The following is a 19258-nucleotide window of genomic DNA, read 5'->3' as shown; positions in this document are numbered from 1 at the left end:
ATGTTGTTTGACTCCTTGACTCCAGACTTACCATTCTTTCCTTTGCCTTCACTCTTCTGCTTCTATGCCTTGGACTCTTTCCTTTTGGATTTCTTCTTCTTCTTCCTCTTTGCACTCCATGTGTCATCTTCATCCTCTTTAGAATCTGTTTCCAGAGCAAAATATGAATCTGATTCTATATCTGAATCTGAATCTAAGTCCTCTTCCTCTGAATCTGAGTCTTGTTTAGACTTCTTTCTCTTACTCTTCTTGATTTCACTTGTGCCATATCTTCTTTCAGCTCTCATTGCTGCATCCAGTATGTTGGAAAATCCTAAGGTTGGGTAAGAGGAGCATGGCCAGCAATTGCACTCTTCAATTGCTTCCTCCAATCTCTACAAAAATAGTCACCCAATTGCTCCCAAGAGGGCCTTTGATTGGCTTGCAACCTGTTCATCAAATTTCTAAATTGTTGGGCATAATCTTCAACCAACAAATCTTTTTGCTTGATTTTTCTAATTTTCTTTAGAACATCTTTAGGGGTTTTCTCTACTCTAAACTTGGCCAAAAATCTGATCTTCACGTTATCATAATCAAGGGATACAACAGTACCGTACTGCATGAACCAAGACATGGATATTCCCTGTAATGTTGTTGCAAAATTCTCCTTCTTGATAGCATCATTATAAAGTACATCATACCCACTAGCAAACCATCTTGTCTCAAACTATCCCACATGACTGTCGGTATCCTGGGATTCTTTCCCATTGAATTTTGATGCCCCTACTTTAGGGTTGAGTGGTGGTTGTGCCATAATGGGTACTTGTTGAACTGGTTGACCTCCCAAAGGATGAAAAGTCAACAAAAGTAAAGGTGGTGGTGTACGAAACTGCAGTTGCCTCTTTGCCCTCAAAAACTGATGGACTACCCGAATGCCAACTATTTGATGGATGACTCTTTCAGGAGTTGGGTTTCTTCCCTGCACTGTTGGCCGAGGTGAAGATGTTTCCCCTTCCTCATGTTGTTGTTCTCCACTTGTGTTGCTGGTCTCTCCATGTACCGTTTCTTTAGGAATTGGTGGAAAACCTGTAACTGCTCCTACTTCAGGAATTTCTTCCCCTGCATGACCCCCTGATCTCTGAAGTTGAGATTCCAGCCATGATTCATATCTCCTTCTCTAAAACCTGGTGCCATAGGAGATGTTTGGTGGTTCATCCCCTGAATCACTCATACATGTCTCCTTCTACTTGTGATCTTTAGGAAAACTCTGAGTTGTTTACTAGTGTAGTTAACCAAACTGATTGGACCATTTACTAATCCAAAAGGCAAAAATTGTGCTTTGTAAAATTGAAAAATCTTGGAAGCAACCTGAAGCTTTAAATCACCAGGCAATTTGGGAAAACATTCTTCAAGGAAAGTCAGGTTGTAATCCTCTCGTTCTTCCTCCTCTGACTTCCAATTAGAGAATGCTTGCAGGAAATCTTCAGGTTCATAACCCCATATGCCCCAACTAGACCCCATTGCCCATTAAGTCTTTGACCAAATTTTGCTCCACAATCAGCAGGATCACCAAGTGTTATTGAGGCATACAGGGATAACCCATTAAAACATTACATCATCACCTCATAGAATCAGAACAGTTTCAATATCCATACCGGTTTAGAACAGAATCAGGGTACTGAATGGAAACTGGAGACAGAATACACAGAGAAACACAGAATCTTCATAGCCATACCCTTGAATTCATCATCTTCATCTCTTACAATGCGCTACCATCAGGTGCGAGGCTAATTACAAATTGAAAAGTAAACTACTAAGGTTCAATAACACTTTACTAAAAGAATATGCAAGGCTACCAATTCTCCACAAAGGCTTTCCACCTTTGAAATATGAAAAACACATCAGATTTATTCTTCATAACATAAACCCATGTTTTCCTAGTCGCATCGTCTATGAATGTTACATAATATAATGAGCCACCAAGTGATGGTGTACTTGCAGGACCCCAAACATCAGAATGAATAAATTCAAGTTATTTATTTTTTTCTTTCATTTCTTGATTTTTGAAATTTTGCCCTCTTTTGTTTACCATAAACACAATCTTCACAGAACTCTAAGTCCACTTCTTTCAAACCTGATAGAAGCTTCTTTGTTTGAAGGATTGGCATTCCTTTGGCACTCATATGCCCAAGCTGATAGTGTCACACCGCACTGTCGACTTCCGTAGCTATTGCACAAGTTGAAGATTGCGTGATAAAAGTACACAAGTAAAGTGTACCAACCTTTTCTCCCTTGGCAACCACCAAAGATCCCTTTGAGATCTTCCACCGTTTGCTTCCGAATGCAATGTTGTGACCTTCATTGTCCAATTGTCCTGTAGAGATCAAATTTTTGCGAAGAGAAGGAACATGCCTAACGTCTTTAAGCTTCCATTCATTTCTGTTATCAATTTTGACACAAACTATACCTTTGCCAACAATTTCACAAGCTTCATCATCTCCCAAGTATACATACCCAAAATTACCTTTGGTGTAATCTTGGAAATATTTCTAGTATGGTGTCGCATGGAATGAAGCCCCGGAATCTACTATCCAAGAATTAGACACATTGTCTAAGAGAACTAGAGCATCTTGCTCTACTTTAACTGCCACATTGGCCTCCGATATTGGCTTGTTGTCTTGAGACTCCGACTCCTTCTTCTTCTTCTTGGACTAGCAATCCTTCTTGACGTGGCCCTTCTTGGCGCAGTTCCAACATTCAAGAACTGACTTTGTGTGTGACTTGCTCTATTCTTGAGCGATCACGACCCTTTTGGTTTTTGAGACTCTCCTTAAGCCTTCCTCTTGTTTCCAATGACAATGTAGCACTTGATGATTCTCTTGTCATTCTCCTTCATATTTCCTTGCTTAGGAGAACACCCATAACATCATCAAACTTAAGAGTATTTGTGCCAGAAATAGAATTACTTACATCCATCACAAGGCTGTCCCAACTATCCGGTAGAGACGATAGTATAAGGAGAGCTCGCACTTTATCATCGAAATTTATTTTCACTTATCGAAGCTGACTTATGTTGGTGTTAAAGTCATTTAGGTGTTCTGCAACTGAACCATTCTTTTCCATCTTTAGATTGAACAAGCGCTTCATGAGAAATACCTTATTGGATGCCGATGGTTTCTCGTAGAAGTCATCTAGTGACTTCATCAAGTCCTCTGTGGTCTTTATCTCCGAAACATTGAAGGCCACCATTGACACCAAGCTTAACTGTATTGTTCCCAGTGCCTTTTGATCAAGGACAATCTATGCTTCATGTGCCATCATTTGTGGGCTTCTTTGCAAGACCGCCTAGTGGCAAATAGAGGTCCTTCTGGTAGAGATAGTCTTCAATCTGAATCTTCCAATGTTGGTAGCTTTTGCCGTTGAACTTCTCGATCTTGAGCTTCCCTTACTCTACCATTGCTCCCACTCAATTCAAGGAATCCTTTCCTTGAGATAATTTAGCTACGAACGAACCTTGCTCTGATACCAGCTGTTAGGAAATATGACGTAGCTAAGTAGATAATTGAGTAGATTACTTAATGGAGAGAGATAATTTCACACACAAGAGATTATAGAGTAGAGAGAGAGAGAGTGTACACACGATATACGTGGTTCGCCCAATGTAGGCTACATCCATGGGAAAGCAACCACTTAATGGCTTTAGTACTTCAAACAAGAAGTAAGTTACAAAGGGATTATACCCTTAATAGAGCTCCCGCCTTGCTTCACTCTCACCACCTCACACCCACCTTGTTGCATCAACTTCACACTATGAAATGTGTGTAGAACTGTCCTTCTTTTATAGGCCAAAAGGGCTGCCTCTCATGACCATGTGTAGCCGCCCTTGTGTAGATAAGTCCAAATCGGACCCTCCAATCCACCCATGTGTGGCCATCCTTGAGAAGACAAGTCCTCCTTTGAAATCAGCCACCATCCATTGAATACGGCCACCGGTCTTCGGCCATTGACCACCGGCCAACCGGCCAAACAATCGGTCGTTCTTCGACCGCCGTCCGTCCATAATATTTCAGCGAAAAGAAGTATTCCTCGAGACTGGCCGCCGTGAAAATTTTGGTTTTTGGCGAGTGATTTTTCTTCACGCACGATGGCTTCTCCTCATAATGGGGGCCTTACAAATATGTGTTTTTAATACCAAAAATTACAAGGGGTAAATCAGGCTCCATACTTAACAAATATGTCATGGGCTATATAAGCTCACTTTGTATGATAAGTGTGGGAAAAAATTTGCAAATGCAATTGTGGATTCTAAGGCTATTTCAGATGCACAACTGTGGCATGCACGTTTTGGGCATCTGAATTTTGTTAGTTTGCTGCGTTTGTAGAAATCTGATATGGTTGCTTCTTTGCCGCCTCTTGAAGCACCTGTCAAACATGTTAGTGAAGGCTATATTTTGGGTAAGATGTAGCGTTCTAAGTTTTCAAAGGATGGTTCAATTAGGGTCACATGCAGGTTGCAACTTGTGCATAGTGATGTTTGTGGGCCCATGCAAACTCCGTCTTTGGGAAATTACCTTTACTTCGTGATTTTCATTGATGATTACTCCAGGCATGCATGGATATTTTTGCTTAAAGCGAAGTCCGAAGTATTTATGTGCTTCAAACAATTTCTAGCTATGTCTCAAAATGTACTATGGGCACCCTTCGTTCCGATCGAGGAGGGGAGTATATGTCTCATGAATTTAATGCATTTCTCTCTAGTTGTGGGATAAAATACCAATGTACAGTGCCGTATATGCCTCATCAAAATGGTGTTGCTGAGAGGAAAAATAGGTCACTTACGGAAATGGCTGTTCAAAAGTCAAGCTTTGCCGTATTATTTTTGGCTTGAGGCCATCATGTGTACCACTTATGTACTAAATATGTGTCCTACAAAAGCTTTGCAGTCTACTACTCCATTATGAAGCATGACATGATAGAAAGCCTTCTATTGAGCACATGCGTGTTTTTGGTTGTTTGGCATATGCTTTGGTGCCACAAACACAACGCAAAAAATTAGATGATAAGGTTGTCAAATGTGTTTTTGTTGGTTATAGTGCTGAAAACAAAGGTTATAGGTTGTATCATCCACAAACAAAGCGTATTCTGGTTTCATGAGATATTGTGTTTGTGGAAGATTCTGTTCAGCTCTTGCTGTCATGTACTAGAGACAGTAATGTAAGCTCACATGACATTTATGACACTTTGTTGCCTCTTCTGAGTGGTGAAAGTACAAATGTAAATTCCAATGAGGAAAATGTACAATCTATGGTTGTTTTCAAAAAATTTATAGTTCAGCCTATTACTGATGTAGATGTACATGATGTACTTGATGAGGAAAGGGCTGAGAATGAGCAAGCAGAGGTATGCCAAAATGGCTGGTGCATACATTGCGTGACAATAAATTGAATGCACCTTTGTATAGTCGTCCTCATTCAAGCTCTCGCCATGCATCTTATGCTTTAGATTGTTATGCTTTGACTGTGTCTAGCTTACATGATGTTGAGGAACCTCTGTCTTTAGATGAAGCAAAAAAATGAGAAAATTGGATGGCTTCCATGCAATCAAAATATAATACACTTATAGAAAATGACACATGGACTTTATGTGATTTGTCTCCTGGCAAAAAGGCCATTGGTACAAAGTAGGTTTACAAGCTGAAATGCAACCTGGATGGTGAGATTGATCGCCATAAGGCTCAACTTTTTGCAAAAGGCTATGCGCAACAAAAATGCATAGATTATGAAGAAACTTTTTCTCCCACTTGTCGTATGACTACTGTGCATTATTTATGTGCATTGGCAGCTCATTTTGGTTGGGATGTACATCAATCAGACATTGTTACTGCTTTTTTGAATGGTGACATATTTGAGGAAGTTTATGTAACGCAACCTCGCGATTTTGTCAAGAAAGGAAAAGAGGACAACGTGTGCAGATGTAAGAAGGATTTGTATGGGTTGAAGCAATCTCCTCGTGCTTGGTATGAGAAAGCTAACACTCATTTGGTCAAACGAGGCTTTCATAATAGTCCAACAGAAAGCACATTGTATGTCAAGCGTGAGGGCGATGTATTTCTCATCGTTGTTCTTTATGTGGATGATTTGCTGATCTCTGGTCCCAATGAGGCACATATTACTGAATTTAAGGTTGATTTTAATGCTACTTTCAAGATGAAATATTTGGGACTGTTGCATCATTACTTGGACATACACTTTAATCAGTGTGATGGTGGTATTGCCTTGTGTCAAAAAAGTTACATAGAGACATTGCTTTGTAATTTTGGACTTGAGGACTGCAAACTATTGCCACTCCCATGGAAATAGGTTAAAATTGAGTCTACATGACACTGGTGATCCTGATGATGTCACTCTTTACCAAACTACTATTGGCTGCCTCATTTATGTATGCAATAGGAGGCCGAATATTCAGTTTGTAGTCTCACATGTTGGCAGATTTATGCATAGCCCGGGGTCTAAGCATTGGTAGAATGTCAAGAGGAGTTTCCGCTACTTGAGTGGAACTTTACATCTAGGGCTTGTTTTACCCCTAGGGGGAATCATTGTCGCCAGACTTACATGCTTTTTTGGACTCAGATTGGGCTGGTTGTTTTGACACGTGAGTGTCCACAAGTGGTTTTTGTTTCATGCTTGACAGTTCATGTATATCATGGTTGAGCAAGAAGAAACCTACTGTGGCCACTTCTAGTTGTGAGGCTGAGTACATGGCAGTCTTCACAGCTACGATTGAGTGTGGATGGCTCAGACGCCTTATGATTGATTTGGGTGTTGGATAGGACACTGCCAAAACTATCTACAATGACAGTCAGAGCGCATTGGCACTTGTGAAGAACCCAGTTTTTCATGCTCGCACAAGGCACATTGAGGTGCATTACCACTCTGTCATGGAGAGGCTCTCAGCAGGAGAGATCATCTTGGCTTATGTGTCAGCTTAGGACAACCTTGCAGATCTTTTCACAAAGGCTTTTTCTCATGAGAAGTTCAAAGCTTTCCGCAAAGCTTTGGGCTTACTCCCCTTTGTGGACTGATCATGTCCTCAGGGCATGTTCACCGCATCACTCGAGTGGGGATTTGTTACCATATATATCCCCCCTTGCATTGTATATACACCCATTCATTCTAGGGCTATCCATATTTTCATTGCACGCTAAGTAATACACTCTCTGTTGTGTGCCTTGATCTTCCTTAGTCTTCTCCAAGCTATGTGTGTTTTCCTGCAACCCTAATTCCAACAGATATAGGAATCTCCAAGCTTCCCCTTGTACATCATACAAAGAAATGCTAGATGGCAATCTTGGAATGCAGTGATGCTAAAGTACTATTCTGTGGAAAGACTGTCTATGATCCAATCTTGTATAGAGCTTCAATGTTTAGAATGGGATGCCTCTCTCCCCACTTGAGAGACCTGATGATGCAACCTTTTTTTTCAAATTAATTCAATATTATTTTTTCTCCAAAAAAATGCTAAAGAAATGCTCTAAAAATCACTTGTCATCATATATCAAGTGATAAAATCACGAGGCCTACCTCTTGACTTTGTTAGGACTCAAGGGTATAGGTAAATAACAATGTGATCTCAATTCTCATCCTGACTTTCATACTAGTACAATATCATCAACATATAACATAATGTGAACATATGTACCTACTATGTTCTTATTATGTTATATGCTGATGAATATATTGTACTAGTGTGAGAACTTTTAGAGAATTTATGATTGCAATTCCTTAAAGTTCTTCATAAATGTTGAGGCACTTTAACTAAAAGGTTCGTGCTCAAGATAAAATACTACAATATGTCACAAAAACAAAACTCAAAGTTGTAGAGTTTCATTGATTAAATGATTCAATTTGTAAGAAAAGTGGAAAATTACCATTGGAAAGGGTCTTGAATTTTAACATGCAACATTACTAAAAAAATGTTCCACGAGTTTAGGGGTCACCTTGCAAGCGATGGTTTGCATGCCCTCCACAGATTCCGTACAAAAAAAAGTTACGGTCGCAAGCACCTTAGGTTTGAGTTGAGCAACTTCTTCCAATAACTGCACAATCTCATTATGAACCACTATAAACTTTAGCCAGCATGAAGCCTTTGCTCAAAATGCTCATGAGGCATTCTTGCATACAGAAGCTAGAAAACCATTAGAGAAAGATGTGAATTTCATTATGTGAGGATGGAGCCATGAGACTCTTCTTGGCCATGGAGGTCACATTCAAAGCTATGCAGCTTTTGTTGAACACAAAAGGCCACAAAACAAACCGTTCATATGCACACTTATTAAAGGTAAACTTAAGTCACATAGCAAGGAAAAATTCAGAGTTGAATCTATATATATTTTGGAATTCACCACATCAGAGAAAAGCCATTTTTAGTTACTCCACCTGAGTGTGTTTTTTGAATGAAAAAGAGGAGAAAGACTCTGGTCAGGGGCAAAAACGAGGGCAAAAATTGGTCTCTACCTTCTGGTGTAGCACATAGCTTATCATTCCCTCACCTCTTTCGCAAGGCTTTCCTCTCTCGGTCGCGTGCAAGAATCACAAGGAGTTTCCATCTATTTTCTATATAGAAAGTTGGCACCTCGGTAGGATTTTCCTAGGTGACCATTCCTTTGACTTTTTTGGATACTTAAGAGAATTGGTTTCTCCAGTACCAAACTCCAATGCAAAAGGTGGGAACTCTTTCTCTCTCTCTCTCTCTCTCTCTCTCTCTCTCTCTCTCTCACTAATTTTTCTTGACCTCTCTCTACCCTATCCCGTACTTGCCCTAGCTTTCTGTACTTGCAAGTGCGTGCTTTGTTCTTGCGGCAATGGCATCCTTGTAAATCCAACGCCACGTGTTGCTGCCAAGCGCTCTTCCTCCCTCGCGACAGTCCTCAACTGCATCCTCCTCCTTCGCATGCGCTCTGTTGCCCTTAGCTCTGACGTCATCATGTTTCATCAGCCGCGCACGGAACCGCAGAAGCTGGTCAATGCACATAGCACCTCTCCGATTGCATTTTGCTTCCATACATTGGGCGCACTCTATGAGACAAGGCATGTGCAGCTGGCGTAGTTTCTCCACGTCGCGGCTGCAGCTCGATCGTGTGCTCCCAATTAATTTATAAGGTTGGTCTCCCGCAATGATTATTATTCACAATCTTTTGTTTACAGTGCTATTTGAGGCATTTTTGGAGGGAGAGAGAGAGAGAGAGAGAGAGAGAGAGAGAGAGAGAGAGATGAAATGAAATGTTATATTAGACATCTTCTAAAGGCCAAAATGAGCCGTGAGACCAAATTGATATAATCCTAGTGGATTCAATACAATGTTTGGTTATAAAATAGTATAAAGTAAAATGAAAGCTAAAATGAACATGAGTGTCGAAGGATGTCTGAGTTCGGGCACTGTCCTATGAGTTTTCAAAGAACATCGTCAATGTTCGTTTTTGTAAATAGTTGTATTGAATGTATCTCATGTTGTGCTAGCTAGAATAGTCTTGATTCTCTAGCTGAGCTCCATCAATGTCACGGTGGGTCTCGTAGATGTAAATGTCTAGCTCTCTCAGGCTCAATGATTTGTTAGTCAATATTCCTTTGATATAGGTGGATTTGAAGTTAGAGAGAGAGAGAGAGAGAGAGAGAGAGAGAGAGAGAGAGAGAGAGTGTACACCCAAGTCTTCATACAAAGAACATGCTAAAGAGAGAGACAAACTTGTTTCATTGATTTGTAGGGTCTTCCACCATAGTTGTACAACCCACAAATTTGTCAAGAAAAATAGTAAGTGATTCTTTTAGGGGACATGCACATGGCTTGGCCTATTGAGTCTTTAAGATTCTAAAAACCAAAAAGAATTCTTTGACTCATGAAAACTTCGAGTCAAACCTGATTGGGTCTCCCCATTATGAGTAAAGCCTTTCCTCCCTTATACGGTCCCTGTGGTCTGTAAATCTCTCAGGGGATTCACTCTATATACAAAACGGGACGCCACCTACGAGCAGACAACTTTGATATAACCCCTATATACGACTCATATTAGAAAATATGACCCCCCTTTCTATGTTTGTACGAAATTCAATGCAAAAAACTACCATATCCCTATCTTACTTTTAAAATTTAGATCTCACATGATCTTACTAAGTGAACTAGTGAAAGAGCATGTAGCATAGTGACTAGCAACAGATTAAGGAACCACTTTTGTTGATAACTAGATGTACCCTCGGTGTGTCTTAGTTTGACTTTCAAACTATGTGCCCGTTCAGCCTACACTCTAGCTACTTGTCCAATACTGACCCATCTAAATTGCTTAAAAGACATGGTTATAAAGTTCTCTTAGGTTCTCCGTGTAAATTGCTTAAAAGATATGGTTATAAAGTTCTCTTAGGTTCTCCGTGTAAATTTTCATTTATACAAACTCTTTATAGCTATCATCCCTCAACAAATGAACTATAATCACAGAACAACAAATTAATACAAATCATTGTTAATTCTTGCATGTATCTTTGTAGCTATTGACTCAAAGCGGGCTCACAAGTTTGAGGGAAGACTCTTTTGAGAATGCTTTTGAAACACAAAAACCTCCTCTCATTTTCCTCTTTTCTCGCTCCCCTCCGCCCCTCTCTAAATATGATACCTCCTCCCTTATTTTTAAGCCTGGGAGATAAATTATTGGGGGCCTACCCCTAACTTAAATGCTTATGTAACTTGTAAAATACCCCCCTCCCCTGCACTTACGTAGTGCGGTAAGTTTTTCATGGTGAGTCCTTTGTCCCTCCTGTTGTAGGCATTGGCACTCTTTGCATCATCTGCTAGAATGTGCATTTGCTTCCTTGCAATAAACATTATGAACATTATTTAGTCATTGTCTATATCTAATGCTACAACTGTAGTGACTTTTGCATTACACATGAAACCCAAAAGTTACTTGAGTGATCTTTAAAAAAAATAAGATGATAGCAAATCTTTCATCATTTGGGATAGTGTTGACCTTAGAAAATAGTTTGGCCTCTGTAGGCTTGTTGGATGGAGTTGGGCAAGGAAGTTGTCCTTGAGCTAACTAATTTTTTAATGGTAACCCAAGAAATAGAGAAGCAGTAAGAGGAGAGTTCTTATTATTTGTTTGGTCAATCTAAGCCAAAAACCATCTTTTTACATATATGGATTGATGATCATGTAGGGTGGTATGGGAATCTAGAGCTCCTTCTTTTGAAAGAGAGTTTGCGTCTTGTTGATTACTTTATAGTCTATTGACGCAGGGAGTCCAGTTTGGTATCTATAAATGTTATCTTACAAACAATGGAGGAACTTTCATCTACTATTCCTTCTAGAAAACTATATCTGAGTGACTCCTATTATTCTCTTTTGTGGAGATGAGAAATGGATGTCACAAATTTTATGTAATTTGAAAGATGTGATGTAATGTCTCAATGCTTTACTTTGTGTCAATTATAAAGACTATTTTTTTTTAATTTGACCGCGAAAGTTGGTTTTAAGTGAAGAAATATTAGAAATGTGAAATATTCTCTATGTTCCACTTTTGTGTCAAATAGATGGACCCTAGAGACACAAGGCTACATAGATGCCAATGTAGTTAAGTGCAAGCAAAGTTCTCTTGGGTATGAGCTTGTTAGTAGGAGGACATAATACGAACACCTTCGTCACGATCGCAATGGGCCGGATCTTCATCCAAGCATAAGTATTGGAAATTTTGAGCATCCCACCTCCAACTCTCAACCTATTACTGCGATTGAGACTGCTCAAATATCATCACATCAAGCACCTAGACAACAATGGTGTTCATGTAAAGCATATTGTTATGGTGGAAGGCTGGTAGCTCCATCAACCTATAAAAGACATCAAGATGATGAGGCTAGATATTGAGAAATAAACTTGGTATTTGACATTCAAAGTATACACGATTCACGGTGTCAAGAGACCATTGTACCTATAAGAAAAAGCAAACTTCAATGGGATTTGAACTGTCAAATCCTTGAATATAGTACTTTTGAAGTAATCGTATATGAAAATCACGATCAAGGCTTTGAAGAGAATGAGCCTGTTATCTCTCATAGCTATGAATCTCTTGCAATTGTTGAAGGTGGTCAACAATTGCAAGGTTTTGTTGAAGGTGGTCAACAAAACCTTGAAGAGCATGAGAATGCAAGGACTGTAGTTGACAATGAAGACCTACTAGACAACGAGCAAGAAGAAAAACAGGAGGAAGGTGCGGCCAATAAAGATGATAAGATTCTATATGATGTTGTTCGAGAGGTAGACTCTACTTTAAAACGAGTACGGCGAACAAAACTTCAAGCAATGAATAGTAGCTACGCCCAATGGAGAACGACTACCGAAGATAAGGATTGGAAGCTTATATCAACTTGCTCATCTGTAGTTCAAGGGTGGAAAGTTTTAAAGCAAAAAGAGCTATAGATCAAGATGGAAAAGTGAAGCTCCTACCATGCAAATGGCAGCAGGCATGATATGCATCAAAATGGATATTATTTTTCTCTTGCTCTATGTAGAAGCTATGTTTGTATGTTGCTTTTTTCCAATTTTCATGAATGATTTTAGAGACATGTTAATTTATTAAAAGTCTAAAGTGGTGTCAATTTTTTAATTTGTATTCATAATGTACTTTTATTTATCACAAAGCTTAGCTGTCTTATTAATAGTATTTGTGGTGTCAATTTTTTTCTAAATTCATAGCTTAGATGGCTGAGAATGATGTCCCTATCCCTTCATACGACGACATCTTTTGCGCACCCAAACCAAAGTTAAGAGATGTACTTCGACGAGCAACATAGAGTGATCTTAGACAACTATAGGATGGTTAGAGGATGGTTTAAGAACTATGCTTTTGTGGACGATTTGCGTCACAATGGTCTTGAGCAACAAAAAATTCACGATCTTATTTCAACTAAGATCGATGAATTAGCACCTTTGAAGTTTGGATTCGACAAGGCGACGTATCAATGGGAGGAGACACACATTTATCAGTTTGAGCTGACCTATGCACATTGCGCCGGCGTGGACTGTTTCCAACATTTTTTTTTAAAGTTTTTGCTAGAGAAAGAAAGTTGAGAGAGAGGGTTCTAACGCGCGGACTGTTTCCAACAATTTTTTTTAAAGTTTTTGCTAGAGAAAGAGAGTTGAGAGAGAGGGTTCTAACATAGCTTCCGACATCAAATGAGCGAGATAAAACTCGAGTCTCACGAGTGACAGAGAGCATTTGAAGACTATACACGCGTGCATGGTGGAGTAAACCAAAAGACGACATCTGTAGATCAAACTTGGAGCAATCCAAAAATGTCCAATTTTTTTTTTTTTTAAAGCCTCTTGAAACAGTCCGCGCCGGCGCGGACTCTTTGTAGAGGTTTTTCTAAATGAGGAAATTACCAAAATACCCCTTTAATTTGTCGAAATTCCTAAAATACCCTTCAAATTTTAAAAAATCCCCCAAATACTCCCAACATTTTGTCATAAATGCCCTAAATTTCACAAAATACCAGGGAGTTGTGAGATTAAATTTCTCCAAAGCTATAAAAATTAGTAGCTTTTCAAAATCAGACCGATTGTCTATCAATACAAGATGTTAAAACTAGAATTTGAGTTGATTATGTAGGCTTCGGAGATGAATTGCTTCATTAAATTCAACACGGATCTGGATTCTAAAAAAGAACTAAAGATTAGAAAATCTTGAGCAATCCAGCGAAAATAGATACAATGGTAATTTAGGTATTTTTAAAATTTGAGGGATATTTTGGGAATTTCCATAAAAAAGAGGGGTGTTTTGGTAAATTTCCCTTGTTAAACTTTTTGGAGAGAGAGAGAGAGAGAGAGAGAGAGAGAGAGAGAGAGAGAGAGAGAGAGAGAGAGAGAGAGAGTGGGAAGGGGGGTGGGACTTTAACTACAACCGATTGCTACTTGTGCTTGTGGGGTTGTTTACTGTCTGCTGCATAAAAGAGACCCAAGAGCATGTAATCAACTAGGCCAAGCGAGAATGGGAATAAAAATGGAGTGGAGGCAAAGACAGAAGGCGTCGTTGTTCTCTGTGGCACTGCATGGAGTATCTACAAGATGGTGAAGCCACTTATCTACAAACATAAGTATACCACCCAGGCACCACATTGAGAGAGGAGACACTCTCTACTCCATTTCACCCTGTAATGGGGGTTTCACCATTTCAATGCACGATTCTAAAATTGCAAATGGATATGATGATGAAGATATTTATGCGGATGATGTTGTGAGCATACCAAAATAAGGATTTGAATATATGTCTCTCTCCCATCTTGGTCTGCGTACTGGATTTGTCTTGGTGCATCCATACTTGTAAACATTTCCCAACATACTTGTAAACACTTGTAAACATAAGACTACTCAAGAGATGCTTTTTTCAAAGAAAGAAAGATAGAGAGTGTTGGTATGGTAGCGACCTTGAAACGAGAGAGAGAGAGAGAGAGAGAGAGAGAGAGAGAGAGAGAGAGAGAACATGGTGGCGACCTCCAAAAATAAAAAAAATCCCTTGAATTGGCAGTAAGCAAAGCTCTCGAAGACAACCATACACAGCTCCTACTAATGATATGAATGGCAACAACGGATGTGCACTGCACGGAAATTCAATAGCCTTGAGCTTCCTTGCTGGTTTGTAAAAGCTAAACTATTGTATGTCTTTTGCTATGCAAATGCCTTTTATGATTTTTTAAAATATCAATCATGTTTGGATTTGCTCGGTTTTATGATTGCTCGAAAAGTTTTGCTCGGAGTTTGGAATTCCCCTCATTGTAGAAGTAGGTAGATGTTTCTCTCAAGTAATATACATACATAAAAATTAAACGATCATAAAAGTTTGTGTACTTTATTTTGTCTTCTGTAGGAATTTCAGTTTGAAGACATCAATTTAGATAATGTGGATAGATCTTTTCCGTCTTTTGGAGCATTGTTATCAAACGGCAATGTAAAAAGAGTCAAAGCCATGCCAGAGCAAAGAGAAAGTCTTTTGAGTGGCATGCCATTGAAGGTAATGCCACTAATGGAATATGTGTTTTGTTTTTACAAAAAGTACTAGAGAGAGAAAAGTGACAATCTCTAGTTCAATAAAGTCTTAAATATTCTTTCTTTGACTTGTACTCAATGTAATAAGTTGCATAGTTTTTGTTAAAGTTCTTCAAGAAGATTACATATTTTGTTCGTGGGATTATTGAACAGATTAGTGCAAAGCTTAAAGAGTCTCTTGCTACTAAGCTTGGAAAAGAATCTTCCAAGTCGATAAAAAAGAAAACAAAGGTAGTATTAAACATTAACTTACATGTGTAAGAAATAATTCAAATTTGTTAATACTAAACTCTTTTTGTTAAATTTTTTAGGATGAGAAATGCATTGTAGGTGACATATCAAATGTGTATATTCCAAATTTTGACAAAGTAATTCTCATCTTTTTTATATTTAGTTCTTTGTTATCATATATATAATTAAAATGTGTTTTCATAAAGCCATGTGTTTAGTAGTAAGTTATGTGTTTATGTAGGTTTCATCTTTAAATGTGGAGGAGGAGGAGACTATTCTCCTTAAATACTTTGACCTGTAGACAATTGATGACATGTATCTAGTTTTAAAAGCTAGTTACTACAAAATTAAAATGGAGGAGAGCTCATTTTTTGAGCAAAAGAAAGGTTTGAGTTTGGAGGAAATGAGAGTGAATTTGGTGATGTGGTTGGTTGATAGTGGGAGGGTTATCATTGAAAAGCAACTTGATCATGAGTTGACTTTTGATGAAGTGAAAGTCGTTTTTATGTAAGGACACAAGTGCAAAACAGATCACGTTAATGAACGTCATATTTCATGTTATTTGTCGTTCGCTTGGTGATTGAACATTTATTGTTTTAGAAACAATTGATTATTTCTTTTGAGATGATGATGCTATTTTTTATTTGCAAAGGGATTAAAGTTCAATGTTTAAATGTAGTCACTTTAAATCATAGGTTTGACAAGGGTTTAAAGAGAAATCTACTTATGAGTAGTTTTATTGTTACTTTGGATTGTATGTGATAGAAATGTTAAAAAAGACTTGATCTTCTTTTAGTCAAAGTTGTTAGTTTATTGATTAGTGTAATGTGTGTTATAGTGGATGATCCAAAAGTGACGCAAAGATGATACATTGATCAGTTTGAAAGCTAAAAAATTCTTAATATTTATCTATAGCTAGAACAATCAATTTGTTTACTTTTGTAAAAATAAAATTAAACATCCTTATAATTTTCTATATGTAAAACTTTGTAGGATGTCGCTCCAATTTTCTATATAGCAATTTTTTATGGACGTTCATTCGATTTTCTATATGTAAAATTTTGTAGAACATCGCTCCAATTTTCTATATAGCATTTTTTTATGGACATCTATCTATATATAAAAGTTCCAATGAAAGCCTCATCTAATTTTCTAGATACACTACCTAGAGAACGTTCCATTTTTTCTACTTTGCATTTTTCTTAGTTTTGATTGTATTAATCTAAAAACTTATATTAAAAATTCTTTATATATATATATATATATATATATATATATATATAGAGAGAGAGAGAGAGAGAGAGAGAGAGAGAGAGAGAGAGAGAGAGAACGTTTCAAAAGTCCTTGTGAAAAGGCTGCAATAGAAAGGCGGTGGGAATCTTCTAATTTGTTCTCACCACAGCTAACATCTTAAAATCATAGCAGGCAGAAGAGGAAGGGCTGTCGTAATGACCTTGCTAGCTTTTTCTTTCTACAAGTGCTTTCCGACAGTGTGAGCGGAGATGATGGAGCTGCTCTCGTAGAATTACTGAAGAGCCTCAAACCTTGCGACGGTGGGTGTGTGGCCACAACTTGGGTAAGTCATCCAAGAGGGGAAGCTGCATGCCCCAGCTCATTGTGGCATCGCTTGCATGGGTGATGCGGTCGTCTCTTTGGATCCAAGGGCAAGCTGGCCTCCAATGGGGCATTCTACCCAATAGCAATACAATGTTGCATTTGTTGAGCCTATGCGTCCTACATGTAGTGCCATAGGGCACACAACAAGAACTGAGTGTCCGAGCCCCATACACAGGCCCGAGGCTGCCATTGAGCAAGTTGCAGGAGATGTCGAGGCAGGGAGGCCAAGGAGCATGGTGCAGATTAGGGAGGGGATATGGAGCGCGACAGATTAGAGCTTGCAAGGTTAAGACCAATCACATGATGCAGATAATACTGCTGATACAACTCCAGCCCGCAGTGCATGGGAGAACGTGGCAACCATGAACAAAAGTGTATAGATTAAAGTGCATCTGGGATAGATTCAAAGAAAATTCAGGCAATCTTCACATGGCCTAGACCCAAAAAGTGACTCGGTGATCGATGGACTTGGGAAATTGACCACACATTTCACGTAATGGTTCCTACATGCTAGTGTCACCAGATTGCTACTTTGATGCGGCAATCCCGGTTGATGCAGGTTGTGACAAGCCTACAAGAGCAAGATAGCTTGTAGGTCCAAAAATAGCGACTTAGATAATTAGTCCAACATGTAAGGGTTCTGAAGCAGGAGACTGTGATTTGACTGTATCATTCTTGGATTGATCATTTTTTACTTGATTTGCGATAGACATTCGTTTGTGGTCTTGATATTGATCTATTATGCTAGTTAGAGCTCCCTCAACATTAATATCAATGTTACACTCAGGATGCCTTACCAACAAGCTAGTGATGGAGCCCTTTTGATCAATGGGGGCCGTTGGGACATTGATACAAGTCCCCTCACACCCGATTCAAGATCCAGAGTTGCAGTGTATTTTGTCTCTGCGCGAGGAGTTTATGTATTCGATGCAGGGCTTGTTTGGCCGCTACAGTGCACAACAACTTGCCGCCATGGGTCTTTCACAGGGGTCCACGCCGCTGTGGGGGAGCCATGGAGGGACTCTGTTGGTCCAGAGCGTCCAATCTATGGCACCTCCTTCTACCTTGGCTTCTTATGGGCCCACTCCCCTTCCATCTCAGGGCCCTACGCCATTACATGGATCCACTACTATTGCATCTGCAGGCCATACACCATTACAATCGGCTCAAGGTTTGCCCGAGCATCGTACACGTACAGTCTGCTAGTGGTCAGCAAGGATCTTCTAGCAGCACGAGATGGCGCTCATCTCAGGGTAGCGTCGATAGGCGGAGCGACGGCGGTCTTGTTTTGGTGGTGGTGGTGGTGGTGGTGGTGGGACTCAACTGTTTTGGGGCGTGCCGCTCCAAGTGCAGATGACAAGGATATAGATGCACCTGTGCCAAACACCCATGGGTGATTTCACGGAGTGAAATATGATGGAAAGGTTGACTTTGGGACTGCGCAGGGCAAGACATTTGGCGCCACCCACAGATTCTTATACATTCGCCATATAAGAATTGTTTTGTAAAATTTATAGACCAAATGTCCGATCATGCACACACCTACATCTAGGAGGCATTGCAAGCTCGATTTCCAAACCCTGTTGACCAACGTTTCTCCACACAATGGCTGGAGGGGTATATTAAAACATTCTTAAAAAATAAACAATCAAGTAAACGATGCGCAGCGACCAACCAGCTTGCTGATCCAGATAGGAGCTATTGCGGTGATAACATGGTTGATGTAGAGTGGGAGTGGACATTACAGGAGAAGGACGAACAAGATGTAAGGGAATCATCCCACAGACAACAGCGCGAAGCTTGAGCCACGCAAACTCCCACCCACTATGGGTCTAGAGGCAAAGCTGCGTGGAAAGACAAATATGAAAGTTCTTTTATACTATGCAAATTTGAATTAAAGGGTATTTGAGTTTTGAATCTTTTTCTTTACATTAAACTTAGGAAAATATCACTTTGAGCCGTTCCATTCGAGAGATGGTGAAGTATGAGAGACACATACGAAATTCGATACTTGGTGATGGTTGTTAGAAAACAATCACATCTCTCGGAAGTAATACGACTCTGCAATCGGAACTTCTTAAGTGGTAAGCAAAACCCCAAATATTATTACGTTTATTTGTTTTTTGGTATTAACACTAGGTTGGTAACCTAACAGGACATAAAAGTGTCCTTTCAGGGTTTTTAAAAAAACCTCCAAAACCATAGTAGATCCACTCATTTTGTAAAATCCTTTCATGAGGTTATAGTTCAAGGCCTACTACACATGGAAAAAATAAGAAACTTGTAAAATTTCTCATCTTTTGGTCACACCAAGGCTCCAAAGTTGATGGACTAGTACATTTTCATC

General features: G+C 39.3%; 1 long non-coding RNA gene and 1 pseudogene across 1 annotated transcript; both read left to right on the top strand.

Annotated features, from left to right (window-relative positions):
* The first annotated feature begins 9095 nt into the window (after positions 1–9095).
* Positions 9096–15360, top strand: LOC147446574 (uncharacterized). Its single transcript, XR_015189942.1, has 3 exons — positions 9096–9137; positions 14546–14652; positions 14885–15360. It is a non-coding gene; the product is annotated as an uncharacterized LOC147446574 (long non-coding RNA).
* LOC147446575 (uncharacterized) lies at positions 11656–12438 on the top strand (annotated as a pseudogene).
* Positions 15361–19258: the final 3898 nt, after the last annotated feature.

The sequence above is a fragment of the Adiantum capillus-veneris genome, chromosome 12, assembly GCF_014529385.1.
Source record: "Adiantum capillus-veneris isolate H3 chromosome 12, ASM1452938v2, whole genome shotgun sequence".
In the NCBI taxonomy this organism is placed as follows: Eukaryota; Viridiplantae; Streptophyta; class Polypodiopsida; order Polypodiales; family Pteridaceae; genus Adiantum; species Adiantum capillus-veneris.
This window is presented reverse-complemented; position numbering and strand designations above follow the sequence as displayed.